Genomic DNA, 15,833 nt, shown 5'->3' on the forward strand with positions numbered 1-15,833 from the left:
AGAATTCAAGCTATCTCCAATGAGCCTGTTTTAGCAACATTCTCCTTTTTGTTGTCTGCTTGGATGCGGTCTTGGTCTTATCCCATTGATTTCAGCTAGCTTTTTATTCACACCTTCTTATAGACACTGCTCTGCATAACCAACTCTTTATAACTTGGAATTTTATTCAAGAACATGAATAGTTAGGTCAGCAAATGGGAAAACTTTGTCTTAAACTAACTATCCCTCAGTCAGTTGTGGAAGAAAAGATTGCCTGAAATCAGCATTACAACAAATGGACAGGTGTCAGCTGCTTGTATGTGCTCCCTAGATTCTCATACGAAGGAAACATTGGAAGCTGCTCAAAAAAAAAAAAAAAAAAAAAAAAGAGAGAGACAGGGATTTATTTATTTATTTATTTTAATTGGGAACATCAAATGTCAACAGTATCCTGCTTACACAAATCTGATACAATTTATGGCCCAGTACTGTTATCCCTACCATCAGCTGCCATGGGAGCTGCCTGAACAATGAGTCTTTATTATGTGTGGAGCATTTCATACCATCTGTGTCCCAGAACACTTTACAGAGACAGATAAAACAGTCTCAGTAAATAACAGCAGAGAATAAATAAATTTAAAAGGTTTAGGCAAAGGAAAGCAGAAATAATTCAAACACTTAGTCAGACATGCAGCACAAAGCACGGCAGTAAATGATGCCATGTATTTCTTTTGAAAATACCAAGAAATTAGAGCAGCTTTTTCCATTTACTCTCTAAAATACTGACATGACTGCTCAAGAAAGCTAAAGAGAATTAGTGTCATAAACAAGCAGTCTGGAGTCGAAAAGAGGCATCCACACAGCGTTAAGCTTTCAGTTCAGGAGATCACCAATCCTGGTGTAACAAGATACTTAAACTGGTCCATGTGATTAGAGTTGCTCAACTGTAGAAAACTGGGCATGTATATAAAAAACTTACTGAACTGTGAAGATAATACTAAGGAAACTGCATGTTAAGGGTAGAATTAATCTCACAGAACTTTAGTTCCGTTTAAAAGTTAGTTGTCCCATTTAAGCTACTTTTGTAGCCAGTTAAGAAAGACAAGTGAGATGGTTTGCCCTTCAGACATGCTCACTTCTCTCCACTAACTAGAATCAGAGCCCAGGTAATTTGTTTATTTTCAGTGTCTGACTTTAAGATGACTAAAACCCAGAGAAATAGTCACATGTTCACTTGTTCTACGTCTTTCACTGCAAGGTAGCTGTTTGGAAAATCTGTGGCTTAGAGAGCTTTCCTGTGGCTGTGTGTTCATACCAGGAGTTTTTATTACTTTATCTGAGAAATCTTGAATCCTAAAATGCTAAAATGCTAAAAGTCAGATTAGCATGAATATTGAAGTAGGATGTCACACTTCAAAAACTTGTGGTCGAACTCACAGCAGTTGCGCGTCAAGCCTGGAGCAATGAGAGACTGCAAATGTTTGTGACTTAATATTTCCACAGGTCATGTACTGAGTTATAATATCTAGGTTGCCCTCAAAAATGACAGAGTGTTGCTGTCTGTAGCAGGAACAGCTTGTTCCACCTGCAACAAGATCAGCCTTGTACAGAAGGTGGTCCAATATGCTACCTTGGGAGTGTCCTTGTACAACTGGTTTGTCTAATTCATATTGGCAGACACAATCTGAATTCAGTGAATCATGAGATACACAAGATTTCATCAGTGAGACCGTTTGGATAGAACACAGGAACACTGGCATCCATGAGCTGTTTCAAAGAGCTGTTAGGGAGGAGAAATGTTCAGTGGCGAGTTAAACCACTTGATTGCAAGTGCCTCTATTACAAACACTGTATTGGTTTTGATCTGGAAAGGGCATGCATAAGGAAACAGGTTTTCTAGGGATGGAATATGAAATATCTGGCCCAATCTTAGAGCCCGCTTTACCTGGTTCTCAGACAGACACGTGCAGATTCTGCACTATGTTTTGCAGTTCTTGCTTTAGTAATTATAAAAGCCTCTCGTATACTGTAGACGTATCTTCACTGTTTCAGGGATCTTAATAAGGATTGAATAGCAAAACACAAACATTATACTATGTCAGCATAAACAAAGCCACAGTTATATCAAAGGTCCTACAGGCATTGCTCATTTGTACTAACAATTCTTGCTTTGCAATCAAGCGATACATGCCAAATTAATTATTTTAAGCACCTTCCACCACTTGGCACTTATTTTGGACTGCAAATGGGAAAGTGAGGAGAGGACCAAAGAGCAGCGAAAAGAAATTCCTTCACCATCAAATAAGCAAGGCATATGATAGAAGAGGATTTAGGAGACAAAAAGCCCTGAGGAGACTTTTGGAGGTCTCACTAGTTTGTTTAATGGGGAACCATCCAAAATTAAATGTCTGAGAAGCTGGAGGCTGAACAGCTTAAGGTACAGTGTGCACACAGAAACATTGCTGTATTAACTGCTGGAAGAAGCATAAATTATGCATTTCTGATATGTCTCTATAGGCCCTGTAACCTTTTTTGCCCCTTAGGGTGCTCGTTATCTGCAGGAGCAATTAACAGATAGTATCTAGCAGCTAGTGTGATTTCTTACCTTTAGAGTGATTTCAAATCAAATAAAAAGGAGGCTAATAGGGCCAAGGAGACCTGAGCTGTGAAGTTGTTTCTGATGTATGTTGGATAGAAATAATCAGTAAATTGAAGGTACATGCTGCCAGGAAACCTAGATTATGTCTAACTAGTTTTGCTTGCTGAATCTTTTATATTTCTGACAGATATTATTGTTACTGTGAGACAGTATGCAAGTGATACAAATAATGGAAAAAAACTTTCATTAAGTAATTCTGAAAGGACATGTTTAAATTGTCTTACTTCAGCAACTTCAAACTGATTATTCAAAAGATCTGATTTTTGCACTACCAAATAATATTAAAGACAAGAAAAAAAAATAAACACACACTTAGAACTGGTCATCTTAGAAAAAGAAGTTCTGATGACTAGAAATATGCTTAATTCATAAAACTGAGTGGAAATTTTTCAACATTTAAGATATTTGAATAGCTTAGGAAAAGGAAAAAAAAAAGATCAAGTGAAAACTACAAAATTCTAAGATCAAATTTGTACAAAACTAATTATCCTATATCATCAAAAATCTAAATGAAATATTTCTTAGCTGAAAAAGCAGATTATTGAATATAAATCAATATAAATGTTGATACTTATTGAGCTCTCTAATACATGGTCCTCTAATATTATATGTGATACCCCATCATTTTTTTAGTGGTAATGTGCATTAGTTTCAATTCTTTCCTAGTGCATGAAAATCATACTGAATGCTACTGCCTTATATGCACTGAAATACATTGTAAAAGACACAATTTTAAAATAAATGTAAATAAATCATTTTATTTTGGGCCAAAAAACAAAACCAAAACCAACCAAACAAAAAAACACCAAACCCACAAATTTAAAATATATGCCAAAATGTTAATTACTGTCATATCACTTTAGCCCATTGTTGTGGTTTAATCCAGCAGGCAGCTCAGCACCACACAGCCTTCACTCACTCTCCCCGCAAAGTGGGAGAAAACTCTATTATAGCCAAAACCAGGACACCCATTTGAGCCATTATTCTCCAATGCCACTTTTTTACTATCTTTACCGTATAGTGAGTTTGCGAGTCAGATTTTTATAGATTCCTACACCATGCAGAACTTTCTGATTTCATTTAGGATCCAGGCAAAGTCAGAGATCTGGCTGCTGCAATCCTGAACAAAACTGAAGTTTTACATCTCAAGTTCTTGGTGCTGGGGATATTTTTCTCCTATGAACTTCAAAGTCTTGAACATTTGAAAAAAATATGCTTGCCAAAAGCCTTGATTTTATCATAGTTTTCTGATGATTTGTTAATGAACTACATCAAATTCAAGACTTTATATTTTATTATGTTTAAAATAAAAAAATAATTCATGTGACTGGAAGTATCAACTCTTTGAAATAATTTAACTGCATTTGGGAATAGTATAAGAAACTGTCAGGGAAAAATCTTGGACTCATTCAGTTCACCAGGAGTTTGTCCTTGCTCACATTGTGGCCAGGATTTCACTTCCAGGAATAGCAAAACCAGGTAAGAAAGGAGATGTGTAGAAACATGCTTTTATTTTTCTCAAAATAATTAAAATAGCTATTGATCCTTAAAAGTATGTTTAAATTATGATTAAAAGCACAGTTTCATCTTGCATACAGAAACAACAGCAGCTTTTTCTTCTTCTTCCTTTTTTTTTCCTTTTTTATTTTTTATTTTTTATTTTTATGAGTCAAATGATACAGAGCTTTCATAAGCAGAAAAGGATGATATTCAGCTTCCAAGGAAGGGACATATTTTGGCTGACACAGCAGAGGCAGCCTGGTTAGCATTTAGGACAACAAAGACAGTCATCTAATTCTGGTTGTTGCTGTCCTCCTCTACAAGAGATAGAGAAAGTAGACCAGGAAAGAGGGCAGTCATAAGGTCACAACTTTGATCTTGGAGGATTTCAATTATTCAGATATTGATTAGGATGACAATTACACAAAAGCTACAAAAGCTAGCTCCTCTGTACAAAAAGAGGAACACATTTGAAAAGGTTGCCCAGAATTGCTTTCTTTAGCCATTTGTTGAGGTGACTGCATAATGAGAGCTTATTTTAAAAAGTGCCTTAATAGATGTGACAGCTGTGATAAATAAGCTGAGTTCAGGAAAAAGCGAAACCTTTCTAGAAGTGGTTAAAAATCTGCCTTGTGGTGTGGAAACACAACATTTGTTTCACCATCACAAGAATTTAAACTACTTCCAGAAACTCCTGTTAGGTTACAAATTGTTAGAGATGACCATACTCCTTCCCATGATATTGTCTCTCCCCTACATTAGCTCTGAATAGGTCTCTGTGCTCACCAAATTCCCTAAAAAGTTAGATCTGAATCAAGAACATACTACCAACACAAAGCCCCATGTATCTCCATGTGTGTGTGTAAAAATACTTACTTATTCATCCACCTAATATTAGAAGGATTTTTTGGGGACTGATGCCTTGCATTCTGCATTTGCATTCTGTCCAGGACAATGTGTGATTATGCAGTGCACCGAGATAAAGATTTTGATCTGGCTTTTTTGCCACTGTATGGACTTTCTGATTCCAAACTGGGTGATCCTGTGAAAAGTCCACCTGTGTAAAGTAATTCTGATTCCCATTGTAGTTCCATAATCAGCTGGAACATCCTCAAAAATTGCCACAATGGCAGTTTAAATTTCCTGTGCAGTATAGATTTAAATACATTGTTCCATAGTCGGTGCCAAATAGGTCAGTAGAAGTGAAATCTTACTCAGTCGGAATATGATCCATCCCTACTATTGAACTGTTTACTCATCATACAGAGACAGCATTTCTTACCTACCGCAACAAAGGTTTTTCCAGGAGTTTCTTTAAGCTAAGGACTGCTTCTGGGACAAAGATTCCGGACCACATTTACAATTAAGCCCTTATATTTTTCTAATGCTTCAACACAGGCTTAATTTATAATTTATCAGAGGATTTAATGCATTTTTATTTCTTCATTTTCAAGAACTGGAACGTGAAAACACTGGTATTGCCTTTAGCACCACTGTTTACCTAGCATCCTTGTGCCCCATTTTAGCCAAAGGTGATTCCTCTGCAATTAAAATGGGATTTCATCTATTTCCAGCCTCTTTCATGCCGCTCCTCCGACACAATCTGTAATGAGCAGTTGGTGTCCAGCTGGCTCAGTCGTGTCCAGAATCCTGAAATTCCAGCCTCTCCCTTAGCTCAGGGATGCTGCTTGTCAGCCGCTGCATGTGCATATTCAGCCTGGGAGGGAAATCCCTGCAGAGGCTAGAGGTCTCAGTAGCATCAGCTCTATTTCGAGGAGCTTTAAAAGGTGCAGATTATTTTAGAGCCCAAGAATCGCCTAAAAATACATTGCCTGTACGAGTCCAAAGTCGAAACAAGGGAGCTGTGAAGCATGATTTGCTGCTCCTGTAGGCCACAGCAATTTTTGTGTCAAACAACCAGCCTCCACGTGCCTGCTAGACGAAGCAGCCCAGAAAAACCCTTCCAGGTGCTTTATGCACTGTAGAGAGCAGGAAAAGGACTATTCACCTGGCAGATCCCATTTGTCTTTCACTGTCAAAATGTGCAGGAAATCCTTCATGCCTTGCTTAGGCTTCGGTAAGACAAACGAAGAGAGCAGGCACTAAAACGTACCCGGGCTGGGCTGCTCTGGGGCTGAAACTCCCCCAAAGCAGCATTGCAGTGCCATCTAGTGAGAGGCACCAGGGCTGGGAGCAGCTCGAGTATTAAAAGCTCGCCGTTTACAATTCTTGACCAGATCTGGCCCTGCTTTACCTGTGCAGCTCCAGCTCCAGGTTGCACAGCTGTAGGCATCCTGTGAGTAAGTTTTTAGAGAGTTCCCTTCAGGGGGAACAGTGCTTGGGCTGAACCTCCAGGGGGGATGGATGGTGGCCCAGTTCCTCGCCAACCTCTGCGATGCTGCAAAGCAGTGGAGTTATACATACCTCTGCCAAGTGCAGCTTTAGCTGTTCCACTGAAGAGCCTGAAGGAGGGAGAGGAGGTGTGGATGGCTCGAGTAGTTCAAAGCAGAGACTTCAGCGTTTTAAACACTTCAGAGAGATCCCAGGAAAGGGAGGCTTGTTCTTGCAGGAAGAGATTTGGAAGCCTTATGGTGGCTTCTGTGAGAAAAGCTGAGGGCTGAAAAGATGCTGCTGTGGATATGATCTAGAGATTGCAAATCCAAAAAAAAAAAAAAAAAATCAAATGGGAATTCAGGTCAAACTTTATCCTTCACATCTATGATAGTAAATATACTACCAGATACTGGCATTGAGAGCAGTAAAAACAGACAGGTGAAAGGGATGCTGAAAGCAACTGGATGCAGAGAATAACAAGCAGGAGGCTACAGCAAAGGAGTGCTCATATCTGCTTGCAGAGGTCGGGCTGCTTGCTCATCCCTGCTGGCTGCCTTAGCTTGCTTGCTGGGGCTGTTAATGCATGGTGTGCCTTTAATGCAGTCCCAAACTGCTAAAAGAAATCACAGCAAGGCAGATTTGTTATATTTCTTGGCAAAAACAACTCCACAAATAACAAATAGTCAAGGCATCAAAATTCATATCCATTTTTAGGAAAAGATATGCACACATTTATTACCAGTTTTAAATTCTTTATAATATCAAATGTAGCTACATCCAAATCCAGAGGGAGTCCCCTGCAGAAAAAAGGGAAATATATTGCATCAGTATTTCATTACACAGTCCACTGATCACAAAACACATCCACTCAAGGCTTACCCCAGAGTCCCTATGCAACACGCTTCTCACTCTGAACAAATGCAAGCTCCAGAGTCTCAGAAAAGGGAGTTTAAACCACAGTCTTTCATTGTAGCATCTTGTGCCCTGTAGATAATTAACACACTTCACAAACCTCTGGTTAAAATTTTGTTTTGTTTTTTTGTTGTTTTAATCTTGCCTTGTCACCGAACGTGTACATACTGCAAAAATGAAAATACATTCATTGAGTTAATGATTTTGTGGACTGACATTCAGTATCTCCTGTATTTTCTGCCTTCCCTAATAACTGCCTCAGCTATTGTCTGCCATATTTACTCATTTTGGAATATAGGAACCTCCAGCTTCTGTGTAACAAGCTGAGAGTAACGTGTCTAGGAGCAAGCTGGCAGGGTATCACCTCAGCCCCAGAGGTATCATCTGGCCTATTCAAACTTCTTTATATTCCCTTTATGGTGGTTATATGGGGAAAAGGAGTTGAGGAGGCAAGACTCAAGCAAGTTAAATTCTCTAAAAAATGCCCATTTAATGCATCAAGGTGGTGGTTCCTGAAATGGGCATGAGAAAACAAATATTTTTCCTGCTTCCAAATATGACAGATTTAGTAAGTTAAGAGATCATGATGTTTACCTTAATGGACAGAGTGACATACAAAGTCTGATCTCTGCACTCTGTGCAAAGTAGGTATTAAATGTGATTAAACCGAAAAGGTATTTTTCAAATACCCACTTTACACAGCCATAAACCACTTCAAGAGGTGGAAAGCAATGAGAAATCAAGCTCCCAGTGATGAAGAGAGCAGTGGTATGCAGGGACACTATGCTATTCAGTGACAAAGTGGTTACAGTGTAATGCAAATTGTTCACTTTAACATTGAAGCTGCCTGAAATGCTCTCACTCCTGGTTGCATAACAAACCCAAACTCAGATACTGATTGCTTTCCAGACTCAAGCACCATTCAGCTAAAACATCACTATTGTTCAGACTTTTGAGAAATTTGGAGCAGTTTATGCTGTTAAATCAAGATTCTAGTTTCTTGGTTTGATTCAAACTGTATGAATTTAGAACTGAGCAGAACATTTGTGTCAAAAAAAGTTAATAGATGAAAGCATCCTGTTTTCTTCTCACAGATGTTCTACTACAGTTGCAGTTTCAACAGTGTGTCTTTCATGATATGTTGTCTCTTGAAGCTGAAATTTGGAGTGTAACTTTGAGAACATAAAGATGAGAAATTGGAATCAGAGACTGTACCATAACAGTCCTTATGGGAAATTTCTACAGAGCTGAATAGCATTTAAGTAAGCAGGGTTCTGTCAAGGTGCGTGTAGGAATATGTAACTTTCTTCATTTTTCTTTAATTAGTATTTTGCATTGAGGTAGTATTTATAAATAGTTGTTAACTTTCTCAAATTGTACTATGCATTATCCAAGCATACACTGAAAGTGAAAGGGAAAATAAAGAGTCTGGTTGCTATCAGTGAAGGTAAAAAACAGGTTCATAACCAGTCAGCTGCCTTGCCCATCTAATGGGGATGAGATTTACGGAAGAACAAAAAAGAGTTCCGTTCTGAATCTGGGTATTTTACTGAAGTTCTTTCTGTGAGTGAAAGAGACCGGAGAAAGAAAGACTATAAAAGAGCGTCAAAAGACGTGGGTTGGTGGACAATGGAGAGCTGTATTTTTGGCAAAGCAGAGGCAGAGAGAGGAACAGAAGACAGTAGATGAGCTAATCATGATGACAGTTACAAGGAGGAATGTTGACAGGTCTTGCCCTTAACTAGAGGGTAAGCTCACTGGGGTGTGGAGCGGGATACTTTAGTTTTGTAGGTGATCTGCTTGGGACCTGAAGTTAATATAAGTAATAATTACACTGGCTTCCTGAAAAGGACTGCAAACCATATTACTGTCTGCTCTCTTGTCTGATGGTTACATCTGGCTAGCACCGCAGGCCCGTTGGCCACAGCTTAATAAGATCTGGATAAAGGAACAAAAGTGAAGAGCCACTTAGAGACTCAACACTGTGAGAGCTGAAGAGCTCGGTGCACACTAAGTGCCTTGGAGTGCCTTCCCTATGGCTCGAGTACTGGCACAAGGGCAGCTCTCCCAGTTTTCCACTGTTTTATTCAGCCTCGACAGGCTTAGGTTTCCCCTGGTCTTACCTTAGTAACACAAAAACACTTCTTTGTAAGCAAAAGCTGAAGACATCATCCCTATCCAGACACCTGCAGAGCAGAAGCTGTTGCTACATAACAAATGTGTCACAAATGTGAAGCTATTTCTTCACCTAACTGGCAGCAAGGTTTGTAGCAAGTGTCCATCCTTCTCTTTGCATTCCTAATCTTCCCTTTGTGGTACTCGTGTGTGTGCATCACAGTTTAAGGCAGCTGTAAGCCTAACAAGAGGCACTCCTCTGCACTTTCTTTATGCGAAGCCCTGCTGGCCTGCACACAGGAGAGGACAGGACCAGGAAATGCCTCACGACTTGTCATCCACCTAAAACAGCAGGCTGGGATGCACCACCCTGGTCTCTTACAACTGATGCACAGCCTAGTGCCCTCTATCCCCTTTCACTCGATCACTTACTAAACTTGTACAGGAGGTGCTGGTGCTATGAGGAAGACAAGCTGGGAGCAGTTTTTTGCACTAAATATGGGCTAAACAGGGGTGACATGCAAAAGTGTGCATCATGGATGGTGTGTGGGGTAAAATGCCAGATGACTGGGGAAGGGTTAGAAAAGACGAATGGAGGAGGGCCACCACATTTGAGTGTGATATGCAAAGCACTGAGAAGCTGCAGGTCATGCTCAGTAATGAGAAAAAAACAGAATCTGAACTGGAAACATGTATGGACTAGAATCATGCATGCACCTGGGGAGAAAGTCAGAAGATGCGATCACTGAAATGACTAAAACATCACCGTATTTTTTGTATTATTATTGTTTGTTTGTTTGTTTTTTGAGAGCCGGAGTCTGACAAATACCAATCAACAGAAAGCAACAGTAAAGGCTGGGAAGCAGGAGATCAATGGGACAGAAACATTAAAGATTAGCTTTAAGCTGTCATGGTGACAATGAAGCAAATGACAGAAGAGAACTTAAGAGGAAGAAAACCCTAAGGAGATTTTTGAAGGTTTTGCACAAGGTAATGGTAAGCCATCCAAAATGAAAGGCCTGAAAAGCTGGAGGCTGATCAGAGGAAGGCAGACTGTACACATAGAGAGAAAGAGATCTGTTCAGTACAAGACCAAGCAGTACAGCTCTTCAGCTGCAGCTGACCCAGCTCTGTTGAGACCAGGCACCTTCTTACAAAGCCAACAGAAAACGCATCTGGGCACTGACAGGAGGATGAACCACTGCTGGCCAAAGACTTTCATTTCATTCCTTGTAACTGGGCTCAAGCAACCTATGCTGAACCACTGGATTTACCATCTACAAGGTGGTAAAGGATCCCTACTGACGTTTATGCAAATAGAATTAAAACTCCTTCCATGAAGTGGAAAGAAATGTCTGAATATGAATCAGGCAGAGACGGGGACTTTGCCAGTGCTAGTACTTGTTGCAGTATTATTGGAACAGGTTGCCCAGGGAGATGGTGGAGTCACCATCCCTGCGGGTGTTTAAGGAGAGGTTGGTTGTCACACTTAGGGACATGGTTTGTGGGTGACATTGGTGGTAGGGGGACAGTTGGACCAGATGATCTTGGAGGTCTTTTCCAACCTTAATGATTCCATGATTCTAAAATTATGTTACAGTGCACCAAGCAGGAGAAGAGAAAAGAATGCCGAACTGAGCAAAGGAACATCAAATCTAGCTATGCAGAAGTAAGCATGAATTTCTTACTAGTTTTGTAAATAAAAGTTTATAGGTTTGGTTGCCTTGAACAAATGGGTGCAAAACCAAATAAAAAACATAGGTCTGAAATTCCTTCTCAGAACGGTTAGGAGAAAAAATAAACAGCAAATGATAGAATCAGAGGCCAACTGAGGTTGGAGGGGACCTCTGGCAATCATCTAGTCCAAACATCTCACTCAAAGCAGAGCCATCAACCTAGAGCTAGTTGCCCAGGACCGAGTGAAATGAATCAATTTCATTATTAATTTTGGTACTAAAAGAGGATGCTTCAGCAGACTATTTACTGTTATAATGACTGTCATACAGTGCCTGGGAATCTGTGCAATGTGACATTTTTACAATTTTTCCATGCAATTTTTCAGGAATTGAAAAATGAATGATGTGCTCCTAAACACTGCAGCTTGTTTAAAAAAAATAAATCATAGGTCATGATGATCTTGTTTTAGATTAATAGAGAAAAATGATTTATTTTTCTAAAGTTTTTAACTTTCCTTATCATTTGCAAAGAATGCCCGTTTGTTCTACCACAGCTTGGGCAACTGCAGCATCCTGGCATGGTAGTTTTACCCAGCTGGGCAGCTGAACTCCACTACAAACACGCTCTCACTCCCCCTCCTCAAAGGGAAAGGGAGAGAAAATACAATGAAAAGGGTCTCACAGGTTGAGATAAGGACGGGGAGATCACTCAACAGTTATCGTCATGGGCAAAACAGACTCAACATAGGGAGATTAATATAATTTATTGCCTGTTAGCAACAAGCTGGAGCTGTACAAAACTAAAAGCAAAACAAAAACACCTTCCCCCAACCCACTCTCTTCTACCTCCTCCCCTGGAGCAGCGCAGGGGAATGGGGAATGGGGGTTGCGGTCAGTCCCTGACGCTTCGTTTCCGAAGTGTCTTTCCTCCTTCTGAACTGACCTTGGGGTCTGCAGGGCTGGTTCTCACTCCTTGTTCTCCCAGCTGCTGTTGCACAGCAGGGTTTTTGTTGTTGTTGATTTTGTTTTTGTTTGTTAGTTTTTGTGTTTTTTGTTTGTTTGTTTGTTTTTCCATTTCTTATATATGGTCCCACAGAGGCAAAATACCATCGCTTATTGTATCAGCTCTGGCCCTTTGCAGCCAGCTGGAGCTGGCTCTGATCTTACATGGAGCAGCTGCTGGGATCTGCTCACAGAGACCACCCCTGCGGCCCCTCAGCTACCAAAGCCTTGCTGCATAAACACACTACACCTGGATAGGGGCAGCACTCCATTCTGATTCCAGAAATCATTAACAGAATGGGACTTTATAAATTGAAAATAATTTTAATAGAATCACTGTAGATTAAAGACAGAATTGAGCAAAAGGCATAGTACATACAAACTTAATTTCATGAAGATTATTAAAAGATAAAGACACTATGTTCAGTCCAATAAATACACTCATTTTGAGAAGTAAAATTTTCAGATAAGGAAAAATATTCATTTTCTCTGTTTTATTTCTTAGCCTTTATTACAAGTAACAACTGGAGTGAAAATTTATCTCTGCCTTCAGGTATCCAAGGGTTTTAATCTCTGTTGGAAAAAAGAAATTTCTGATGGGTCACAATTTTTTTCTGTGCAGTCTCCAAAATAACTTGGCTATGTTGATTAGCATTGCTATCATAAAGGTAAAAGGTTAGTTAGGAAATGTAGCTTTTCTGAGGTGTATGCTTATTTTACATTTAGGCATATAATTGGATAGTTATATTACAATATTAAACTGTGCAGTCAAGTTGGTCATTAAATCATCTTTCTCCTTATTTTTCTTTCTATTAACAGAAGAGTATTTTAAATAGATCTTCAATGTTTCTGTGCATGACAGAAAAATATTCATAACACATTTCTTCAACTTTGGTAGAAGTTTTACATGACTGTGATAAAATCCTACCATTATGGGTTGGCCCCAGCCAGCAGCCAAGCACCCACACAACCTCTTGCTCATTCTCCCTTTTCCCCAGGTAGATGGGGGACAGAATAGGAAGGGGAATAAAAAAAAAAAAAGAGAGAGAGAGAGAGAGAGAGAAAACTCCTGGGTTGAGATAAAGATAGCTTAATAACTGAAGGAAAGAGAAAAAATATATATAGTGAAGCAAAGGCAATCACCCACCAGCTCCCATGAGCAGACTACCCAGCTATCTCTGAGTATCCTGAGTATCTCTGAATCTCTGAGCAATGGCCACCTTGTAAGCCCAACCCCACACCTCCTTTTTTTAATGCCATTGATTTTGCTTAACTTTTTATAAGTTCATTTTTAGAGTGAAGCTGGCAACTTCATATTTGTCTATGAGCATCTTGAGTTCAATGTTCAACAATAAGTAGACCTCAATGCATTTAAGTGGCTTCCCTGTCCATAGCTTTAAGGCTGCTTTGTTGTATTTTGCTTATGTGGGAAGCTGCCTTGCTACCTCAGTGCATCACCACAGCAATTAACCTGAACAGAATGCTGTCCAAATAATGCTTTTTCATGTTTGTTCATTGGTTCAGACTTCTGTGGTCCTCCATATTAATGTTTCTGTATTTCCGTCTTCTTTTGTCAGTTTTCCCATTCTCCACATGTACATCTTTATCTATATCGATCTATATCTATATCATCTATATCTATATCTATATATACCTATCTAGTTATCTATCTATATCAGTATATCTTTGTGTACCCACATACAGGAAATAGGGCCAGGGTGTGGTGTACTTGGCATAAAATGTCCCCCCAGACCACCAGTGCTCTCCCAGGCAAAGGCTTGACATACCTGTGAAGTTAGTACAGAACCAGGGTCTATTTCCAGAGGGCAGTTTGGATGAGACTGCAGAAAGGAGACTTTAGACATAGGAGTGCATGCAACTGTTGGCCTATTTTATTCAACAGTCTAGACATATTTCTGCACCATATCAAGGTATTTTCTTCTACTTCATTGCCTTCCATCCACCACCATTCTTGCTGTCCATTTTCTTGCCCCTTTGCGTCACTCACTCTTGTCTTCTTACAGTTATATTGTGTAACCCCCAAATAAATCTTCTCTAAGGGCCTTCTGTCTCCCTGGAAACAGTGGGAACTGATGCTCGTTTTACTAGGGCAGCAGCATGCACAGCAAGCAATGCCCACGTCTTACCTCCTTTGAGCGGGGACTATTCCAGAAAAAGAGAAATTTTGCAAAACTGAAATAGGGATATTCTCTGAAACTAAATTGGACAGATTAAAAATATATCATGATAAGATCAGAGGGGCTGATGATGCTGCTATTCCAGGGTCATTTGCCAGCAGGTGCCAATATGTAAGGTAGCAGCTTGTCTCATCACCCTGATACCCAGACACACCTCATAGGAGGGAAGGAATGTGACATTCCTTCAGATCCCATGCAGTGAACTGTCCCCTCTCTCTGCAGCTGCTTGCATATGATATCAGCTAGAAGAAAAATAAGGGGAAATGGCAACAGGCAGGTCCATACTGACACACATAGGTGCTGTCATGGAGCTTGCACAGAACTCTCAAATTTCTGTGTAGGGTCAGTATGTTCGGGCAGTTGGCTGATCCCGCTGGGTTAATTGCCTGTGGGGGACAACAGAGACACTGAGGCGTCGTTTCCTCCTTGGGACAGGATTAGAGGGATGGGGACAAGGGTGCAGTGGTGCCAGAGGCCAGGAGAGGGAGTCGGAACCCATGTGAAGGAAAGGGAGCAGGAAAAAACCCCTCCACACCTGCTTCCTTGGTGGTGGGATTGATGGGTGCTCTCCAGAAGCCACATCAGGGGTGGCCACATGATGAGGAGGAGGAAGCCAAACCCGTGCTTGACCAGCCCCATGGTGCTCTCCCTGGGGCCGGCAGGAACCCTGGCTGCCGGTAGCATAGCCTACCCAAAATGCTTCCCGCAAGGAAAGAGCCTCCCTGCCCAGGACGTTGTATCCTTGCCTATCAGCTCAGGTCGGCAACTTGCTGCCTGAGATGGCACATGCTGAAATGAGAAACGTTTGATAAGTGAGTTTTCAGTGGTATCATCAAGCAGGCAGCAGCAAGTGGATTTTACACTTGGATTGTGAATTATTGTGACCATTTTGTGAAGTGTTTTGTGGACAATCAGATATGGTCGTTTCTGTTTATGTGCATGTGTGTGAAACCATGTGTATATACCTACTGGATTTTTCAACCTATAAATAGTTTATCCATGTCTATATTTTATATAGGTACATGTGATTAATTATACAAATAACTAAATATATTTTTATCCAATCTTGTGATTCCCAAAACATGCACCCTCCTGCAGACTGTAATCAAAATGTCATCCACTTTTCCCACCTTTATAATGTGAAAATGGTGCAGACTGTGGATGTGTGTAACTTTTAAACTGCACTTCCTTACTGCTGTGTACTCTAGCTATGAAATAATGTTTAAACACTTTCAGGCTTCAGTATAATATAAATGGTGTGATAACTTTTGAAAAATCAGACCAAGATGAATCAAAGAGGAACTTATTTGTTTATTTGTTTTGGTTTTGGTGTAAAACTGAACTGGCCTTGATAGGCTGATTTTTAAGTGTTTAAAGTGAGTTGAAGCCTGTTTTTCAAGTTTCTAACTTGTTTTTCAATATAGGTAGCATGTGTTTTTATTTATTTATTTATTTATT

At 40.0% G+C, this 15,833-nt stretch overlaps 1 protein-coding gene and 1 long non-coding RNA gene across 2 annotated transcripts in view; one reads left to right on the top strand and one right to left on the bottom strand.

Annotated features, from left to right (window-relative positions):
• Positions 1–15,833, top strand: part of XKR4 (XK related 4) — a 230,171-nt gene that overhangs the window by 159,282 nt on the left and 55,056 nt on the right. The gene's annotated exons all lie outside the window — the stretch shown is intronic.
• Positions 5,868–8,041, bottom strand: LOC136790186 (uncharacterized). The gene is made up of 3 exons (XR_010829681.1): positions 7,979–8,041; positions 7,212–7,269; positions 5,868–6,782 (listed from the first exon to the last, which is right to left on the bottom strand). It is a non-coding gene; the product is annotated as an uncharacterized lncRNA (long non-coding RNA).

Source organism: Anser cygnoides, chromosome 2 (assembly GCF_040182565.1).
Source record: "Anser cygnoides isolate HZ-2024a breed goose chromosome 2, Taihu_goose_T2T_genome, whole genome shotgun sequence".
NCBI lineage: Eukaryota > Metazoa > Chordata > Aves > Anseriformes > Anatidae > Anser > Anser cygnoides.